This window comes from Trichoplusia ni, chromosome 1, assembly GCF_003590095.1.
Source record: "Trichoplusia ni isolate ovarian cell line Hi5 chromosome 1, tn1, whole genome shotgun sequence".
NCBI lineage: Eukaryota > Metazoa > Arthropoda > Insecta > Lepidoptera > Noctuidae > Trichoplusia > Trichoplusia ni.
This window is the reverse complement of record NC_039478.1, coordinates 22,654,069-22,674,513: the sequence shown is the minus strand read 5'-3', so window position 1 is coordinate 22,674,513 and position 20,445 is coordinate 22,654,069. Positions and strand designations below refer to the sequence as shown.

The window sequence follows — 20,445 nt, the reverse complement described above, 5'->3', positions numbered from 1 at the left end:
AAAATTAGGAAAAGATATTCGTTCCTTATAACAACGGCTTGTTGCTTCCACACTTATTTTATTAAATAGAGCTAGTTGCATTCTGTTTAATATTTTATTGACTTATATATATGCTTCTTATATTTGTATAATCTGAGTTTCTATGTTATAACTATCTAATCTGCACAAGAGGAAAAAAAATTTGCAGAACCCAGTCCATCCAAAGGTTGTCTGTAAAAGATCACTCCTCCAGAATACATAATGGTGTGCATAAAGGTATTATCTATCTGATTCAAGTATCAAACGAGATCGCACGAAACCCATGAAAAACCTCATATTAGATCATTCATATAAAAACTCAATAGCCATCCTAAAATCAATGTTACATCGAAACCTTCATTATTTAAAGATAATCTGTCGTAAAAAGTAACTTCATGAGTCTAAAATATATGAGTAAAGTCGACAAGAAGTGCCGTCATAAGAATGTGGCTTTCTATGAGATTTATGATAAAGAGCTGTATTACGAGATTTTAATACTAGTGTGTAACTTTTTATGTTGCCCCCGGGCGTACTCTCTAATAAAAATGAAAGAGTGGAGAAATACTTTGGATCGACGCGGCGAATATTTTCCGGGTCAAGAATTTTAATTTAAATACTTTTTAGCCACGAGAGGGTTTATTTTACTTGCCTATTTCATTATTTTGATGTGTTTTTGATTAGTTTTATTACAGTAAAGGCTTCTCCACAGTGAAATTTTGAACATCGACGTTGTTGTTGTTTTTTTTCGAAAAGAAATCGGTCTTAAAAACAGCTTGATATTAACATTGATAACAATGATTCATGAACTGTAATTTGGTTCTGTGTATCTATCGATGCAAATTCAACAAATATCGGTCATTGTATTAGATTTAGTCAAATACCCTATTGTAAAAGTGTTTATAAAGTCAAGTTTTACTTCTACCACAACCAAAATAAACGTTACATTTTCATGTTTTTTCTACATAATTTATTGTCTACACTGAAATTAACAAGCAAAGCAAATTAACTTAAGAAACCACGTTAACTAATAAGTATTTAATTATAACAAGAAACAAATATAAAATTACACAAAATAAAACACATCTAGGTAATTGAGAACGAGCAATCCGTTGCCATGGTTACGTAATTGTTTGTTTAATTAAAAAGGTTTTCCTTTACAACGCGCTCGTAATATAAACAGGAATATAATTACTGCGATCAAGTTCTGTACCTGTGTTATTAACACGTAAAGCAAGAATCTTGTTTTTTCACCATTTCTCTGTTTGTCTATATTTGTATGTATTAAATAAGTTGTCCAATTTGTTTATAAAGTTTGTGTCTAAAATACAACTGGACAAGTTAATCGATTTCAGGTTAAGCTACACTTGATAAGGTCGGTCTGTGGATGGGTGACCATTATGTTACAACGAGTTCATCCGTTTTTCGGAAGGCACGTTGTATTGTGGGTTCCGAAGGTTATTTATACAGCTTTGGTAGTCGTTATGGATAGTCAGAAGCTAGAAAGTCTAAAAACCAGCCTGATTAAGGGGTATCGTGTTGCCCAGGTAACTGAGTTGAAGAGATCAGATAGGCTGTCGCTGCTTGTAAAACACTAATGCTGAGCTGCATCTGGTTGGAAGCTGACCCTAAAATAGTTGGGCATGATTTTAGCAACAAAGGCTTTTCGTCTACAATTTACATTAAAGATCGCTGTATCGGTATTAGCTGTACTTATTCTCATCTACCTGATTCATATAATACTTATGTTTCTTTGGACTTTGGATCGTGTCAGACCCAAAACTTTTTTAATATCGAGCCTTCTTTCCAGGAAGTCCTATTTTGTCTTTGCTAATACTTGTTATAATTTCTTGAACCTGTTGCGTCTTTACATCAATATATAGAGCTGGCAAGTAATCATTCTGGAAGCGTGCATCATCATCACCATATCAGCGATGTAAAACCCAGTGCTGGTTATGGGTTGCCGTATAAAAAGGGTTAAAATAAAATCCCATTACAAAGGCTCCGCTGTTTATAACAGTACATTTGTCTGTTTGTGACCAGGTTGTATCTCATGTACTGTGACAGTTGGAAAGAAATTTTAACAGATTGCTTTTGCCGCTACAAAAAAAAATCAATGAAATTTAGTTATTGATCATTTTCTATAGCAAATATTTTTTCGTTAGCCTGTTTGCACGGTTCCCTTAATGTCGCAAGCCCGATTCGCACTTGACCGGTCATAATTTCATACGACTGGTCTTAACCGCCCTCTTGACATAGAACAAAACGATCCCTCAAGGCGATACTGCTAGGATAGTCATAAAAACAAAGAAATTGAACTGGATAGTTCCAAGTGGCCACTCGGGAGCTATTCTTAGGCCATAAATGAATCGTACCGACACTTCCGATGCTGGAAGTGTCTCAATTACTTCTGAACAGTGAGTGAATTGCCCAAAAATTGGTTGAAAGTGGGTCATCCGTGATTCCAGTGTCAATTGGTACTTGACCATGTCGATGCAATCTGTGAGGGACTAATTGGTTATGATGATGTTTGATTACCTACAGCAATATATTTTGCTTCTGTTTTGCACACCAAAAAAGAGAGGTTCCATCAAAGTATCCCTTTTCTTTAAAAAGACGGAGAAATATGGGAAATAAGACGGCTAAAAAAAAATAAAAGGGTATTTTCGTTTTTTAAAGATTGAGGCTATTATAACTGTCTAATTACAGACACCGTTTTCCTTATAACTTTCAGGAAAACTCGAGATTTCGGAAAACAAATTGGAACTCTCGGATTAAATCAAATAATTGCTAAACGTTGCAAAACGATATAATTTAACGAATTTGCTACGAATTTTTCTGCTAAGAGCTCTTGAAGGTAAACTGTTGGTTGTGGGAGGGAGATAGTGTAATACATTTGGATTAGCGATGTCTCGGTCACACAAAGGTAAAAGTTCTGATTTTAAATTTCGTAGCAAGCGCGGTACCTCTGTGTACCGTTAATTAATTTATGTTGTTAACGCCGAATTTAACTGGAAAAGTGTTCGCTGGACCCGATTTTTATTTATTTTGTACACAATTTTGACGAAAATTTCTTGATGAGGGTATTTTTGAATGTATTGCGATTTAATGGATTCCGCAGATATTTATTTTAGGGGTATTGTAATTGATACGTAAATATGAAGGGGGAGCCCAGAATTTTTAATGAAAGCTGTTCCTTGTTGTTTATTTTCAACGATGGACGTGCCCAATTTATTCTTAATAATAATGTTACATTCACATGAATTAGATATAGGTATAAAAAGAAAAGGCCAATGATCGTGCTCATCACAAAAACATTTGTCCAGGGTGTGTATCAAACCCACGATTTCCGGTATAGTAGTCAGGGCCATTAACCACTAGACCAACAGACCAGTCAATTAAGCCAGTCTTTAACGTCAGAGACCTCATAATATGGGTTTTAATGCGAACACACTTACGTCAAATAGTAAAAGAGTTATCTGCCAATCGGTATAATAATAAATCATTGTCATAGCATTTATACTATCCAGGTTAATGGCCTACTATTAAAGTACAGAAATATCTTAATTTCAGTGCTCCACAGTTATTAGGCGCCATAAAATATTAAATGTAAGTTCTTAGCTCGAACATACGGCAATTGTAATTTCGAATTGGACTGGGCCCCTGTACCACGACAAGTAGTAGTAGGCAGTCGTCGTTGTTTAAGCGAGAGAGCACCCTTTACCGCGTAGTATGGTATCTCTCTTCCACATTGACAATAGTCTTGCTTTAGGAGGTCGTGGTACAGAGACTGGTATCTAGAATTGCTTTTACGATATTACGCTCATTTTTTGAAGTTAGAATACAAAAGTTTAAATTTGATCGGTCTTTCCCTGTTTCTTAATTTCGATTGGAATCGCAATTCTTGGTTTTAGAAACGACTTGCAATAACAAATAAAGGAATTGGTTGGGTAGAGATTACTTGAAACTGGGATATTGGAGAAAATACGGAATCAGAATTTTCAGCCAATCACAATTTTCATCATCAATTTTGACCAGTGATATAGTAATCATAATTATAACTATTAAATGTTAAATATGAAATCCTTACTAGTTTTAGGCTAAAGAAAAACAAATTTACCAAAAATTGGTCATTATACAATCACTGAGACAGAAACAGTAAAAATCATTCATTGCACTAAAAAAAAATCCTTAACTCTCCTTTTAAACGAACTCCTTTGTGCAACTAAGTCCACACAACTTGTAACGACTGTTAAGGGTTGTGTCAAACGGCGAAGTTTTCTCTTATAACGAGTGACCGTATTAGTGCAGTAACATGCGTCGTGAACAGTCAGCACTAACACTGCTTTAACTTTGAGCTGAAGTGCTAATTACTTGAAAGTTTGGCTGTTAATGTCGACACTTGGTTGCCAGTGCTGTGCAAGTTGAGTTATATGTCTATTGTATTTACGGTATGGTAGTTGATTCGTTGTTTATTTTGTGTGTTGAAATTATTTGTGTGATAAAATGTTGAATAGATTTGAAGTTAGTGGAAGTGAAAGTAAAGAAAGTGTCCGTCAATTAATCACGCATGACTCAAAAAGAGGAGGGCGGAAGTATCTATTAAAACTCACGAAATATCACAAGGGGTGTAATATACCGTGTGCATTTGGGAGGAGGGGGTTACAGGATGATAATAGGAATTTCACGTAAATTGTTTTATTGGCATTTTGAAGAGCCCTCTCTTAAAATATTAAATTCACTACTCATCTTCTGTATGTGTGTGACTACATTTTGTTCTTTCTTAGAGTGTAAACCAACTCCATGCTCAATTCATCAAAACCAGTTGCATCGTTTATTTAAAAAAAGACGTAACAGATCGACAGATTTCTTTTCATATAAATAACATTTCTACTATTTTGTGTAGGTATACAAATCATGAAATAAAATAAACATTTATTGGTATACTAAGTGATTCATTCGGTGAAATGAATCTTTCAAATTTTATCCAATTAAACATTTCAAAAACTCAATTGTGCCCTCATTTCACTTGCAAGTGTTGTTTCCCACGTATTTAACTCAAGTACTCTTCTTCAGATTGCAGCGTATCCGATGAATGATGGTCTTCTGTCAAATAAAGACATTCGTCAGTCGCGGAACATCGGTCTTGTGTAATTTATCCCTGAGGGGTGTTCCACATAGCCGGGTCTCGATATATAGGGAAAACAAACGCCTAATGATCCGGTATTCGTTCAAATAGGAATTAAATATACTTTAATTTGTAACCAACTTCGAAAAAGAGGTTCTCGGTTCGTGGTTATTGACTTTTTTATGATTCCTACTCAGAAATTCGGACTGGTTGAGCCGATATTTTGGTTTATTTTTGAACGAGAGCATTTTATCAAATTTTTCAGTAGTTTTATTTGAATTCGATACTTATCTTTGCAGATGTATTACCTTTTGCGTCAAAGCTCAATTATATTATACAACATTATCATGTCATGGTGTACGAAACTGAACTCCGAAACAGCACGACCGATTATGAAATTTTGTGTAGGTACATGACTATTCGGTAGGTCTGAGAATAGGACAACATATTTTTCATAGCCTTATTTTTTCCTCGAAGAACTAATTTGTATGACAAAGAAACGTTTGCTGGGACAACTAGTATTTGGTAATGTTAACCACAATTTGACATTTAACTGCGGGTTTAACTAAAGCCGACGCAGTAACTAATATTAGTTGAAAGTTGTCCGGCGGTACATCACTGTCGGTTATCTCGGCCGACGTTATGAGACCGATACAGAATTTGGCACAACAATACTTCTGGCTGAACCAAATACTAAAATAAAAATAATATAAGTCGAATGAATGATGGCGGGTTTTTATTGCGGAATATAAGTAATAAGATCCACAATCTACATATTATATTAAATTCTCGTGTGTATGGAATTTAACTCCGCCGAAACGGCTCGACTGATTTTTGTGAAATTTTGTATGCATATTGGTGGGAGAATAGGACAAAAACAAATTTCATACCCTTTGTTAGTAATACCTACAACTCATTTTTATGGCAAACCAGCGTTTGTTGGGTTAGGTAGTTTAATATAATTTGAAATATATTTACTTCCCACTGCTAGGCACATTCACCCTATATAAAGCAGTTTTATTAATCACCAGTTACCAGGTTGCAGATTAGAGATACCAATAATTATTCACAAACATACAAATCACGTGCACAAAGACACCCAGATTCAGAACAAGCATCACACAAATGCTTCTCCTACATGGGGATCGAACCCGCGACACGACGCTTACAGTGGGTTTGGCGTGGTGACCTCAACCATTCGGCTATACGTCTCAAATGACTCTACGTAAATGCTATCGGATATAAAAACAATACCTTGAAGAAACATAAATATCCTTTTATAATCTAAGACCACAATTTACAGAATAAAACTCGACTTATTGGCATACCCAAACATAAAACTAATGAGATGAAAGATCTTCCATTCACAAAATTACGATAGCAAATGTATATTGAGATGGTTCTGTACAGTCGGCAACAACAGACATCGGACACTTTCAGATTTACAAGATATACAACAAGGCGCTGACTTAGTATTCGGACTTGTTACGAGAATAAAAATCAGTGTAGTATATCTAAATTGTACAGGTTTCTGAACATATGAAGCAGTGTAATGATGCAATGGTTTACTTTATTTATGAAATCATTTATTCTGCAAGTAGGATATAATATCATCGGTTTTACATGTCTTTTTTGAGAATGCTTGAGTCGACATTTCCTATCTGACTACCCTGAGAAGAAATGTCGTAACAAACTCAGGGGTCGCAGGCTCCTTTAAAATCCTGACAATTTTAAAATGCGAGTATAAATGTATTAAGTTTAGCCATTGCTTCGCTGGCCATACCAGCTTTATAAGGCCCAATATTGAGCTATTATAAAACCACTTTTGTTCGAGAGCCTGAAAAAATATAACAACTAAAAAACATTCCCAGTTTATGCTCGCAAATAATATTGTAAGTGAAAACCATAAAATACAACATAACAGATGGCAATAAATATTGGCTTTTTAAATTATGTACCATAGATATGGAGCGATTTCTTTGACACTGACATTTGCATTTGGCTTTATGGACGCATATTTTTGGTGTTGGTGCTCTATATTAAAATATTGTAAAGCCATTGTTACAAGACAATTTATTTAATTTTAGAATTGAGTCGAGTCCCACCAAAATGATATTCATCTGAAACAACATACGGTATCTTAATAAAGGCTGTGTTCCCCAAACACTGCGTACAACGGATCGCGGGTTCGATCCCCGCATAGGTATGCTTGTATTCGGTCTGAGTTGATGGTTGTGAAACTCCCTGCGAAACAAGTATTAAATTCCAAAATACTTATTGTTATATTCTTACTTAGCATCCAATCATCTAATTTTGTAATTCCTAACCCCTCATTTTCTTAGAAAATTCCAGTACAAGCTCGTACTCAAAAAGATCAATCAAGGTGTAGAACACCGGGATTTCTTGTAATCCCGGCTTGTCCACCGGGAATTTATTGAGGATTAGGTCACCTGTACCTATACAACTACTTATTCCCGTCGACTGGGTCCCTTATTGCATCAGTTAAGGTTACTAATCCTTTAGCACGCGAGGTAAGGACTTACTTATGAACCGCAAGACTAGGTTTTACTTGAGGCTTCGCCCGGTTGCGTGTCAATTATAGATGCAATGACATACATAACCTTTCACGAAGTTGAAGTGTAAGTAATTTCTGTTTTTTTTTTTTTTATATATAATGTTGGACAATATTCACACAACGCCATCTAGTCTCAAATTAAGCAGAGCTTGTGTTATGAGTACTAGACAACTGATAAACATACTTATATAGTTCTAAATACATACATATTATAGATAAATTACACCCAGACACAGAACAAATGATCGTGCACATCACACAAACATTTGTCCTGGGTGGGAATCGAACCCACGACCTCCGGTATAGCAGTCAGGGTCACTAACCACTAGACCAACAGGCCAGTCGTAGTTTCATTACTACTTTGTCACTATCCAATGCTCTGTCTTATATAATTACTGCATCAGCAGAATTCGGTATGTAAAGATCATATATATTATAACCCAACATTGTTTCAAAATCGGATACTAATCAATTACTTTTATATCAGTATTATTTACACATAAACTTAAGGAAAGAAAAATAATTCCATCGTATTTCTGTAAGCCAAAGTAACAAATACTTGCATTCTTAGATATAAGTAACAAATGAACTAAAATCCTGTTCGTTTTAATCTCACTTAACGTTAAACGAAACAGTTATCCAAAAATTGATCCGGAACTCGTAACAACAAACACACAAACGCTATTAGTTCACCAAACCTTTGTAGGCCTCAGAACGACATAATGTAGAGGTTACATTGTATACAAGATGGCAGCTGCACTTTTCTGTACTTTTAGGTACATTTGATATACCTACGAAAAAACCGTATGTACACGTATCACTTACAAGATTCAATACAATAATATTATTATTTTCCCCCAAAATACGTCATGATTCTGCATCCGCTTTCAATTTTTCATGTATTTTATCCCAAAGAGCGGGAGTGAAGCCCCATTATAATTTGATCTCTTAACCACGTCTTTGATGTTGAAGCTGGCCACAGCTGCAACCTGCAAGCCTTTGGAAAAGCTTTCCTTTCTTTGAACTTAATCCGTGACTAAAAAGAGATGTTACGCAACATATTGAAACAATGATTACACAATCACCATACAAATATTTTTATTACACCAAGAATGCATATCCTTGAACTTTGCTTCAAACCAGCCGGTGTACCATCTGACTTGGGTCTTAACTTTCCCGATAAGTGAACTACGCAATATCAGATAGGGGTTTGGACGTGTGTAATCACAAAAGGGGATCCTCCGGGCACTGTTGACGTACAATTTATATTACTACCCTCCTACCTGAATAAAGTGGAAAAATTATTTTACAGCAGACCTTTATCGAATTGAGGTCTGAAATTATTGGGAAATGTTTTGAGTGCTCCTGACAGGGATGATAAAGCTTTCTAAATATGAGGGTAGATGTAATTTTATGAAATTTGTGACTTTATTCAATTAATTCAATGTGTAAAGGGAGGCAATTGGAATAAAAATAATGGATGGGAAGAACTATTTTTCCGAAATGCACTATTATTACGAAAGGTGTCTTCCCAAGGAGACAGTCGTAAGTTAATCAAAGTTAGTATGATATACATTAAAGCATAATTTTAATTCAAGATTTGTCAGTAACGCAAAGAAAACTATTTTTTATTAAGCAGTATTCCAAATACTGCGAAATTACACTTTATATTACACTAAGTATATTTCCTTTTCGCGATATTTACCACACTTATAAATTTTTCTACCTGGAAATTCAAAAAGAATCGACCCTTATTAATATACTACGTTGAAAAAAGGGTAAGCCATATTACACAGCTGTCTACCCATATATCAAGAATGTGTTAACCCTTTATTGCTTGTATTCGGGAAAAATGAATGACTTGCGATCCAACACGCGGAGACATATCTTTCGATCCTGGGGGTCTAATATCAACTCTTGAGGAAAAGCTGTTGCAGTTGTAGAAAGAGATGGCGCTATACGACGTGTAATGCACTGTCTCGCTTCAATAACGACAAAACCGTATATTATGAGACGGTGGTGGGCTCTGAAAGCGTTCAAGTTCCTAAGCACATTCTTGAGGGTAGAACGGTAAGTTCGGGATAGTTCTCCTGTTACTACATAGTTAGGGCGGTATCCGGATCGCGAGAACTGAACCCTTTTTTATAAGAGTCAAATATGAATTTACGGTTTGTCAAAATTAATATTTGTCACATTTAATTCAAGTGGAAACGGACCTTCTACGAAATAGTTAGTTTTAAATTCATAAAAATACTTAAAATATATTTTCAGCGTAAAATTATACAAGTCACATTAATATTTAATCGTTGTACATGCAACATAATGCGCTATATGTCCAATTGCCCATCCCAAATGAAGGCAAGCAAGTTGTTAGATAATCGATCTGTTGAGGTTTGCCGAGTCAATCCGATTCCGTGTCCCGTAGCCTAGCTGCTCGTGACGCGTGACAGACTGAATTTGACCGGACGACGTCTAGATAATTTCCCCTGACAATGGATTGACGCTGTCCCGTGTAAATTGTAGGCGGGTCGGGTCCCACACTGGGCGACAATAAGTTCCGAATCAGCATTATGATGTGTTACAACGTACGAGTTCACCTTGTTGTAGTGTTTGCGAACTAGATACTATGTTACGTTTGTAGAAATGGCGCCATAACTCTGTATTTAGGTAATACTTTATGCAAACGTATGTCCCACGTTGGGCGTCATTACATAAACATGTTGCAAATTTATACGGTAACTTGTTTTACATTTGTTTCGCAAGTGCGAGTTAGAATAATGTGTTAGTCACTTCTCACTTACGACTGACGTCACGAGCTCATATGTCGCCATTAGTGAAGGCGTCACGTCGTCTTTATCACGGCAACTCAAACAATCAGCAATTGACACCTCTATAAAGCTGTGCAAAGAAATAAAACTAAACTGAGGGTAGTTTAGTTTTATTTGTTATTCCCAACAAATCGTGCCAACACGTAAATTACACGCATGTACTAGATTGTAATCAAATGGTCGATGTATCATGAATACTAAAAAAGGTGAAGTTAGTTTATTCAAAGGTTTTTTTATGATAATAAGGGAGGTTCGCTGACGTGTGATAGACTGGCACTCTATTTCGGAAGTGATTGGATGAGTTTCGGACACCTGAACTCTATACAAAGAGGGAAGAGGACTCTGTACATAAAATCTTAAATCAGGATTAACCTATGTCAAGAGAAGAAATTGGTTGATAGAAACCTATCGTTTGACTAGATGCCAGAAGAAAAATAACTCTGAAATCGTCTCTTCATAAAAAAATCTTATAAAAGCATTAATTTCATACAAAAATCTACATCTAATGCTTCATAGAGGAGGAAGTATTATGTGATTATAAATACTATAAAAATGTATGTCTTAATATTGAGGATCTATACCATTTTACAATTAATATTATTTTTTTTTAAATAATTAAGGCAAGAAGTATTTTTGATTTTACAGGCTGTTACGGATATATAAACCATGAAATGATTTTCAGTGCGGAGATCTGAAGAAACACGGTCGTCGATCCGATGAATCATCTTATTCAAAGAAATGAGGTTTTCTTACAAAGTGGAGGCAATTATTGGGTGAGGTGGAGCGAATGAACTTTCTTTTCACCAAAGAAGATTTGTTTTAAGTAAAGAGATTAATGTTGATAAGTTAGATTTGTCCAGATATCTATTTCAGGGTCTTAAGCAGCTCTGTCTACAGCATAAATGTTATGTTTGTCCTAGGCAAGATATATCTCTAGGTCCTTTTATAGGTATAAAAAAAACACAAATTGATTTTTAATATTTTTCTGGAACTTTCGATGGTAAGCAAAAATATATTCTGTTTAAAGAATAACTTTGGCATCATCTTTTCATTAAGGAAAAATTATAGCGATACAAATCATAAACTTTTTTGTTTTAGTAAAAAAGAAAATATAACAGAAGTAAATCGCTTAGTATTTCTGCTTCTTTAGCTATAGATTCACGAATAACAAATCGTATTACTCAAGACAACTTACGACAAATATCTATAACACAATTTCGTTAGTATCTACAAATCTGATCACAGAATATATTTCGGCATCAATATTATTCATTTAACTTTGTATAGAGATATTGAACATGTCTTGGTAAGACGAAGAACAGACTGCAATCTCGATGACATTTCAGAAAGAAATGAATGTTTAAAAAGGTTTCTTGGTCACTTGTCTCGTTTACAAGCATAACGGCATCTCTCTCCCCCAACAGCCGAAACGACGTGAACTGCCCTTAATAATGTAAATCTTCTTAAAAAAGTTATCGCTGGGAAACAATTTAATTGGTTACCGTTGAAGAATTAGGGCGAATCTGTTGAACTCAGGGGCGAAAAATGTTCCGTTCAAAATTTTAAATGGCTCTTTTTTAACTTGTTAAGAGTTTGAAGGGGACGAATTGGATTGAATACACGATTGAGAAATTCTGTTATTGGTACCAACCGGTGAGGAAGACTAATACCAGTGTATTAGTCACAGGTTTTGAGAACGCTAATAGAATTGCTTATTGCTTAATTATACCAAAGGGTAAAAAGGTTTTCTTGCAATAAACTTAAGTAAGTTTATTGCAAGAAAACCCATTTTTGTACCAAACGTTTTAAAAACTGTTTTGCCAATTAAAACTACCCGAAACCCTTAATTTTTGTAGCAAGCCCTCTTGAATAATGGTCAGCATAATTTATTCTAGCTGTAAAGCTGAAAACCCAAGAAATAAGAACGCTGGCAATAAATATGGTGCAGCTGTGACCATTCTTTCCAGAGCCTGTACCACAGTATTACAGTGGACTGCCATTGTGCAAGCGAGATATCGCGATTCACTGCCTATGGTGACGTCTCGCTTCTACAATGCAGCAGTCCTGATTTGAGAGCTAAATAAGCGTGCAACCAACCAATGTGGTCTAGCTTGTGGGACAATTAAGTGGAAATAGCTACTTGACCCGTAACACGGGTATAAATTAAAGCGTGTAACTTTCGATATTATTTTTTGTGAGAATTCAGATATGTGATTACTCGTAAAAAGCCTCGCACGCCTCGGTTTGGCACGGTGACCTAAACTCGGCTATTCATGCAGTCTTTCGTATTAAATTAGGATTAATTCCTTCATTCAAAAAATCATTCACCTAAAAGGTAAAAACAGAACCAAAAACTTTTTATAAAAAGGTAATTATTACCTAAAATCATAAAAAAAGTTTTTTGCCTTGTAAATTTGCAATATCAAGCAATCCTCGTAGAACCTTCACAAAGAATTGCATCTATTGGGTTCAGGTTATTTTAATAAATACGTCCAATCAAGTATGAATTCTTTTATTGTCCATTCGGAACAAAAACTACTGACAACTGCGAAAAAACAACAGCACTTCAAACATCAAAAAAAACAAAACATTTTAAATTCAAATTATGACAAAGGAGGTCAATCCCATTATAAAGTTTATATTCTAACAGCATCTAAGTCCAAATACCGATGATCGATGTTTTCAGAATATTGCTTATTCGTCGGCTCGAACCTCTTTCTAGAATAGAAAGGAATTCGATGCAATATACTGGATCGTTCGAATGAGACGTGATGAGATTTAAAACCACATATCACAATACATTCAGAAACATCGGCGTTTTAAAGTTTATTACATGATAGGTCATTTTTTATTTTAATTTACGTGAGGATCATTCATAATTAAAATTGAATGTTGCAACGGTTTACTCACGAGTATTTTTTTGGGATTGGAAGTTTCGGAGTCAACCGTTGCATTATATAATATGATTGTTAACCAGAGATATCAGAACAACAAAGAATATGAACACATGTAGTCGAGTACTCGGTTTCCAATATTTTTTAACCTACATGTGATTATGACATTACATTACGTCACTGGACTTATACATTTTATATCTACATTAATGCGCATTTGAACAATATTTCTTAGAAAAATATTTCATACTTACTGCTAACGAAATAAAAATGCTACGTGGAAAGTAAAAACTTTTGCTAAGTGAAATTAAAGTTTTAATCTCTGTTTGAATACAAAACTCGAACTCCTAACTTTGTTCGACAGATGATTTAACGGGGTTTTTCGAAAATCGTTAGCGACAAAATGGACACAAAAATATTTAACTAAGATGAATATTCTCCTCTGGCTTAATCCACGAACTCATGCTGTAAGTTATAATTATTAATTAAATATTGTTATCTCTTACATAGTACATGCAATTTTCCGATGTCACAAATCTGGAAAATCTGTCACACAGGAATTCAAAGAGCTTTCATTGGCTTTAATCAACCTTCACTCACTTGGTACTGTTTCATTTATGATTTAAATAATATTTTTGGGTTATTTTTTGACAATCACTATAATAATATAATGATTCACACAATGGGATTTGACGCACATTTTATACGCATTAAAATGTGTTTTCTTAAAAACTTTTTTGACACAGATCTTAATCATCACATGTTGAACATTTATTGTTATTTTTTATAACCTAATCCGCAATGTCCACGATCCGTCAAAATCATAATTATCAGTTTCATAATTCATTTTATCGATTGACTTTCCTGGTTATTTCTTGCATATACACTGTTATTGAATTCTGCAATCTTGCTTAGGTATTGAATTTGGTTGTAAGAGCCAAAAATTGTCAAGGACGCTGACACGCCTTTCTCATTGAAAGGTTTTTCGCGACAATGGTGGATAAGGCGATTAAATAAAAATCACTGAAATGCAAGACTAAGAAACTGCTTTAAACGGAATTTTATTCTAATAAAAATAAATAATAGATAACATAATTTATGAAAAACATTTATATTTTTACCTATAAACGAACAAAAAATATAAATTAAATTACAGACGCGTGTGCCAATATAAAAAAAATAACACGAGATTCTCGTCACGCGTCGGTTTTATAAATGAAAAGCGGTTTATAACGCGCTCAGTTTAATAATTAAACCTTTGGCACACGACAAAGGGGTTTTAATTAATTCTAACTATGCATACAGGTATTTCTTTATTAAAATATTATAGTGCTGGACCGAAATTTTTGGCGCGCTTGTTAAATGACACTTTTGACAGACGCCATTTTGAAACTAAAAGCAAGTAAGTCTATATTTGAAATAAGTTCTTTTAGGGCCGATTTTTCAATCGTCAGATAACTTTTACCTGACGAATAAGTTTAACGTTTTGCCAGCTTTTGTATAGAAAATATGTCAAACGGCCATAATATTTATTCCTGAGATAGAAGTTATCTGGCGATTGAAAAATCGTCCCTTAAAAGAATAAAGTGTAACCACCTTTACTGAAATCATTAGGTTATTAAATATTGATTGCTTGTTACAAATGTTAATTCTTCTAAGAATGCTATTCAAGGTTTTTACAATAGGTAGGTTATGCGTTCAGTTTTATAAGGATCATGAACTTGTGAGTTTAACCAAGTTACAGATCTGCTGTTAAATGTAATAGCTTAACGATTAGTTTTTCACTTGTTTTTGACTATAAGAAAAAACTTATAGACAAGCCAATAGCCTGATATGACAATACATCGAAAGCTATGCTATATAAATTCTATAATTAAAGTAGAGAAAGTTAAAATAAATTGTGAATTTCGTAAAACACCTAAGTAAAACTTTCCATATTTTTTTACTTATTGGAGTCATCACTCAAACAGAAAATTTCATAATTACTCACATCCAATAATTAATAATGTTACGTAATATAATGTTTATATTTCACTTACAAATACCCGCTTTATGTGGTGTCTTCAAAACAATAAACCTTGACCGTACCTGTAATAAATAAAAAGACAATAAATTATTAAAGATATTTATATATTACTCAACGTAAAATACGAAGATAATTTACAATCAGTGAGTAATAAACGTATAGAATTTCTCACTTGTTATTCTTCGTGAGAATTATATTTTGCAAACTAGAAATCACCAACAAAATTAAAGTGTTATTAAGTGAAGCAACGGCTTACTCCCTCGTATTTATCGGGATTGGCCGACTAGTTTCGGACCCAGCCGGAGACCTCTATCACGAGCTGAAGCAGGGTCACGAGTATTGCATCATTAATTAATAAATCATTCTCACGATGATTACTTTAAAAATAATGTGGTATGAGTTGCTTGAAATATTTGGAATCAGAACTTTTTGGTTCAATTTATCCCAAATTATAAGCTACGTTTATGGTAACACTGTTCCCTAATTATCATCCCACGGAAGGGTTAACACCTAAGAATTATGTTTAGTATTAAAAATAATGGAGGTTTATGAGGGTTTCATAGTATAAATATCTTCTTCGTCGTTAAAGTAAATTGCATATTTTGAACGTCGTCTAGCCGTCCAAGAGTATATAGCGATAGTGTGGATTCACCTTAAGCTTTGGAGTTTAAACGTTTGCAGCTATCATTAAATAAACTGGTAAAGTTTATAATTGTAATCTGAAATGGGACAGGTAAAGTTAATCACTTATATGAGGGGTTAGTAGTATCTATACTGTTACCAGTGTTTTACAAGGAGCGGCTGCCTATCTGACATGATCACCCCAACTACCTGGGCAACACGATACTCCTTAGACTGGTTGTCAGACTTCTTAGCTACTTCTAGTCTAGACTAGAGTACTACTACAGACCACCCGTAACAATTGTCAAAGATATTTAAATAAAAGCCGGGACCCACATGTTAACATGCCTTCCGGAACAGGGGGAAACTCGTAATGACATAGATGATCACCATCCAACCATCCAAGGACTGGCCGTAGCAAGTGTAGGTTAACCTGTGAACGATGAACTCGTGCTATCATGTCCTGCTTTAAAAAAAAATATAGTTCCCTAACACAGTATAATGATTTTTATTAATGAAGATTTCTTACACAGTCAGTCCAAAACACAACATAACCAAATTACTAGATTAAAATTTAATTGTACATAACTTCTAGGTCAATGTTATAAGTGTAATCTGTGGCTGTTGTTTTATTGCACGCAATAACTGTCCAGGGAATGAGTTTCTTGTGCCATATCTTAAAATTAATATCCAACCAAAGTATTTTACGTGAGTTCAGGCAATAACCAAGCGAGAGCTTTTATAGCAGGCATTTAGAATTCTAAAATAACGTTGAGCAACAAAAAAACATCGTAAAATCTTTGCTTGTCAATTTCTTTAGTATTACAATATGGCGCTTGCTTTATTCTGTCAATTTTATCAATTCACGGCAGCCGTTCCAGGAAACTGCTAATAAAGATGATTTAAAAGATACTTGTGCTTCATTTCATCCCGTTTTGATAAACGTTTAATGAACTGAATCAAAACAATTGTTACTTTGAAATTTTCAGATACCAAAAGAATTTCGATCCTTAATTTTTGGGTTGGCAACACGAAGGGTCTTTTACCTTTAGCGGCCTGTCATCCAATAATAAACTTTATAACGTAAAGTTTAAGACTTACATTCCGTCAATCAAAGCTGGGGTATTATGAGTATGTACCTTTGTGGAATCTTGTTTTAATATTTCATTAGCTTGTGGTAGCCACAAAGTTGTTGAAAATTTTAGAGAACATCTATTTTTGGATCTAACTTTGTTTTACAGTAAAATTAATACGTTGACTTAATTGTAATGAAATTTTCATGAATTTCGTTAGTTGTTTATAAGTTGTTATGGACGTTAACATAATTAGCGCTCGTTATGTTGAATTACAGTTAATTTGTAGAGTTTATGCGATATGACACTAATTTATTTACATGAACGTGAATTTGTAGTTTAAATGTCTGTGTAAAAGCGCGTTTACAAATTGTTTTAGGAAATCATTTTATTATTTCAGAAGTTTATTGCAATTTACTAATTTCTTTGATCTATTTTCATTGAAAGTTAAATAGTTTTCATTTGGTGCCATGAAACTTTTTCATCAAGTTTATCTCAGTAGATTTCATTTTGGAGTCAGTTGTGTTTTTATTGTTAACTTTTTTTAATAACTCTCTGCTCTTTAAGCTCTCTGTCAGAATTTCAGCATAAAATCAATTAAAAATCTTATATTTCTCAAAAGCATTATTAATAAACGTTCCTTTTGAAACAGTGCTCAGCATAATTATAATAATTAGCGTCTTGTATTAATCTCTAATCAACAATTCTGAAACGTTAAACCTTATCTGTAATTATTGAAGATTAGGGAAATGAATAAGTTATGTAATTTAACTATAGTTACTTGACGTTCAGCCCTTTTGCATACAAAGGCTAAATAAATCAAAGTGAGCTTGAAAGAAGACAGAAGTTACAAAGTCTTGTGAAATAAAACCAGGCATATTCTCAATATAATTAAAAAATCGGCGGTTAATCGAAAACGAAATGTACGACTTTACTTTAAATATATTCGTTGCACGGATAGCCGAGTCGTTGAGATAAAGCGCAAAACCACTGAACCAGACTAGTAGTGGGTTCGACCCCCTTGTAAGACAAGCGCTTGTGTGATCCACGAATTTTTGTGAACCCCTGCGATACAATGATTCAATGGTTTATTAATAAACAGTGTACATACTTTCTCATTATATTTATATCTTTTAAATTCTGTCTTATTTTATTTAACTTATTATACATACCTTTTGTAATGTTTGCGCCCACTCCTATTTATTTATATAATCTGTGTTATTAAAACGGAGGACGTATAAGCCGCTTTCATAATTAGGTTTCAAACATTGGTTAATTGGACTGGAAGATTTAGGATTGTCTCTTGAGGATCATGTTAAAATATTCATGTTTTGGGACCCCCAACTAATCGTATAACTTCAGGAAAGGGTCTCACTTGACATTTTCATTCGCATAAGGATCACCCAATAGAAGTTTAGATCAGTCATCGTTTCAATGGCCCTTAGTGGGTACGCCTAAAAAGGTTAATTTAAATTTAAAAGGTTTTAAATTAACCTCTAAAAGCTGAAATATATTTTTGGTAAATTACTTAACTTTAATATGCCAATACAATTAATATCTTAAAGGAAGTTGGTGATAAATAATATTATTCTTCATCCAGTCAATCAACTCGGGATAACGCGGTACACTGCTGAACATAGGCCTCTGCAAAATTCTGCCACAACATCAGTCCGAGCCAGTTGCCTCCTCAGATTTTTTAGGCCTGGAAGCTCCCACACAACGTTTTTCCATTCGTGGTCTCCTTTAAGGACTCGTCTGCTCCAACGGCAAGAAATCTTAACCCGCGATAATAATAAAACTTTAGACTACCAAAAGTTCCCACGGCAAGTGAGGCTACAAAATAGCTTTGCATTGCACGCTCACCGTAGTAATGCACTGACACCACACAATCTAAGCACAAAGGGATTTCATCGCTACTAATTTAGCAAGCAAAGCTTGACATAAACGTAGTACCCACAAACATTGCAAGATTAATAAAACATTATTCTCTGATTCTGTTCACTCTTTCCATACAGCTGTCTTTCTCTCTGTATTCTAAAGCGATACTTTGATAAGTCGATGCTCTGCTGTCATGTTGTCCTTGTTATTCCGCTTGATAGTAACAAAGACGGCATGATGTCATAGTGTGAAATTAAATCTTTTATTATTTAAGTATGTAATTGAAGACATACTTACATAATAAAAGATTTAATACAATAGTAAAAGAGTCATAATCATCATCAGTCTAGAATAACCCACGGCAGAAATAGGCTTCAATTTCTTTATGCCATTCTAGTTCGTATCTTGCTATTCACAAACAGTGTAGAATAGAAGATAACAATAACAATTAACAACATTCTCACAATGGTTATCAAATTACGGAATATTATACAACAATTCCTAAAACAGCATCTATTATTAAATTATAAAGTTTGCCGCTAAGCGGAATTTGGTTTACGCATTGCAGTGCTCCCAGATTGTTGGAGAACTTGTGCTATTGTCAAGTTTATGATTACCTGCGATTGTGTGTATGACGTCGTGTAGGCAATGTATGATGTCAAACTTATATTGTAGTTTCAAGTCAGTTACGTATGTATGCGAAACTTTAATACAGCAAGATGTCGTTATATAATTAGAGAAATTCTAAACAAAGATATAATATAAAGTCCTTAAAAGACGTTTCATAATTCAATTTCTGTGGCAATGTTTGGAAAATACATCGCCCAAATCCTTAAACAATTTCCAGTTCAGTTGCACCATATACAAACTGCTCGAATAAAAAATATGTACTTTAATATCTAGAGATGAGACAAAAAAAGGTTGTATCAATTTCAACGTCACATTTTATCATTACTATCCATGAATGGCCCCAGCATACTCTATTATCCTCCTTAAAGCATAAACCGGGAACTGTAATGCGGCATAATAACTTATTAATGGAATCACAGTACCGGCAGGCTTCCTAAATGCAGTGGAACTCAGCCATTACAATATTAACATGGGCTAACTGCGGCTAGAGAACCGACCACCAACTCACAAAGTTATATTCTTGCAGATGTTGAAGAGAGACGGCACTACGCATTGTATAGCGCTGTCCCGCTTACACTATAGCCATGATATAACTTTAAAAGGTGATGGTAGACCTCTTGCTCTAATATTTAATATAATTTTGATTTGTTCCTGGTTTGCTGCTTCTAACTTTGATAGTATAAGAGCATTGTTCTATCTTACGTAAATGTTTAAAGAGATTTGTCTTTTGTTCTGGATGAAATTATAGTAAGGGGTGAATGGAAATATTATTAGGAA

The 20,445-nt window shown here is 34.3% G+C and overlaps 1 protein-coding gene across 2 annotated transcripts in view; it reads right to left on the bottom strand.

The window, feature by feature from the left end:
* LOC113499674 (beta-1,4-N-acetylgalactosaminyltransferase bre-4-like) overlaps positions 1 to 20,445 on the bottom strand; it is a 205,458-nt gene that overhangs the window by 19,716 nt on the left and 165,297 nt on the right. Inside the window, exon 2 of one of the 2 annotated variants that reach the window (XM_026880231.1) lies at positions 15,480 to 15,528. The exons of the other annotated variant lie outside the window; for it this stretch is intronic. The gene's annotated coding sequence lies outside the window, so the exon portion shown is untranslated. The remainder of the gene's footprint in view (positions 1 to 15,479; positions 15,529 to 20,445) is intronic. 2 annotated transcript variants of the gene reach the window in all.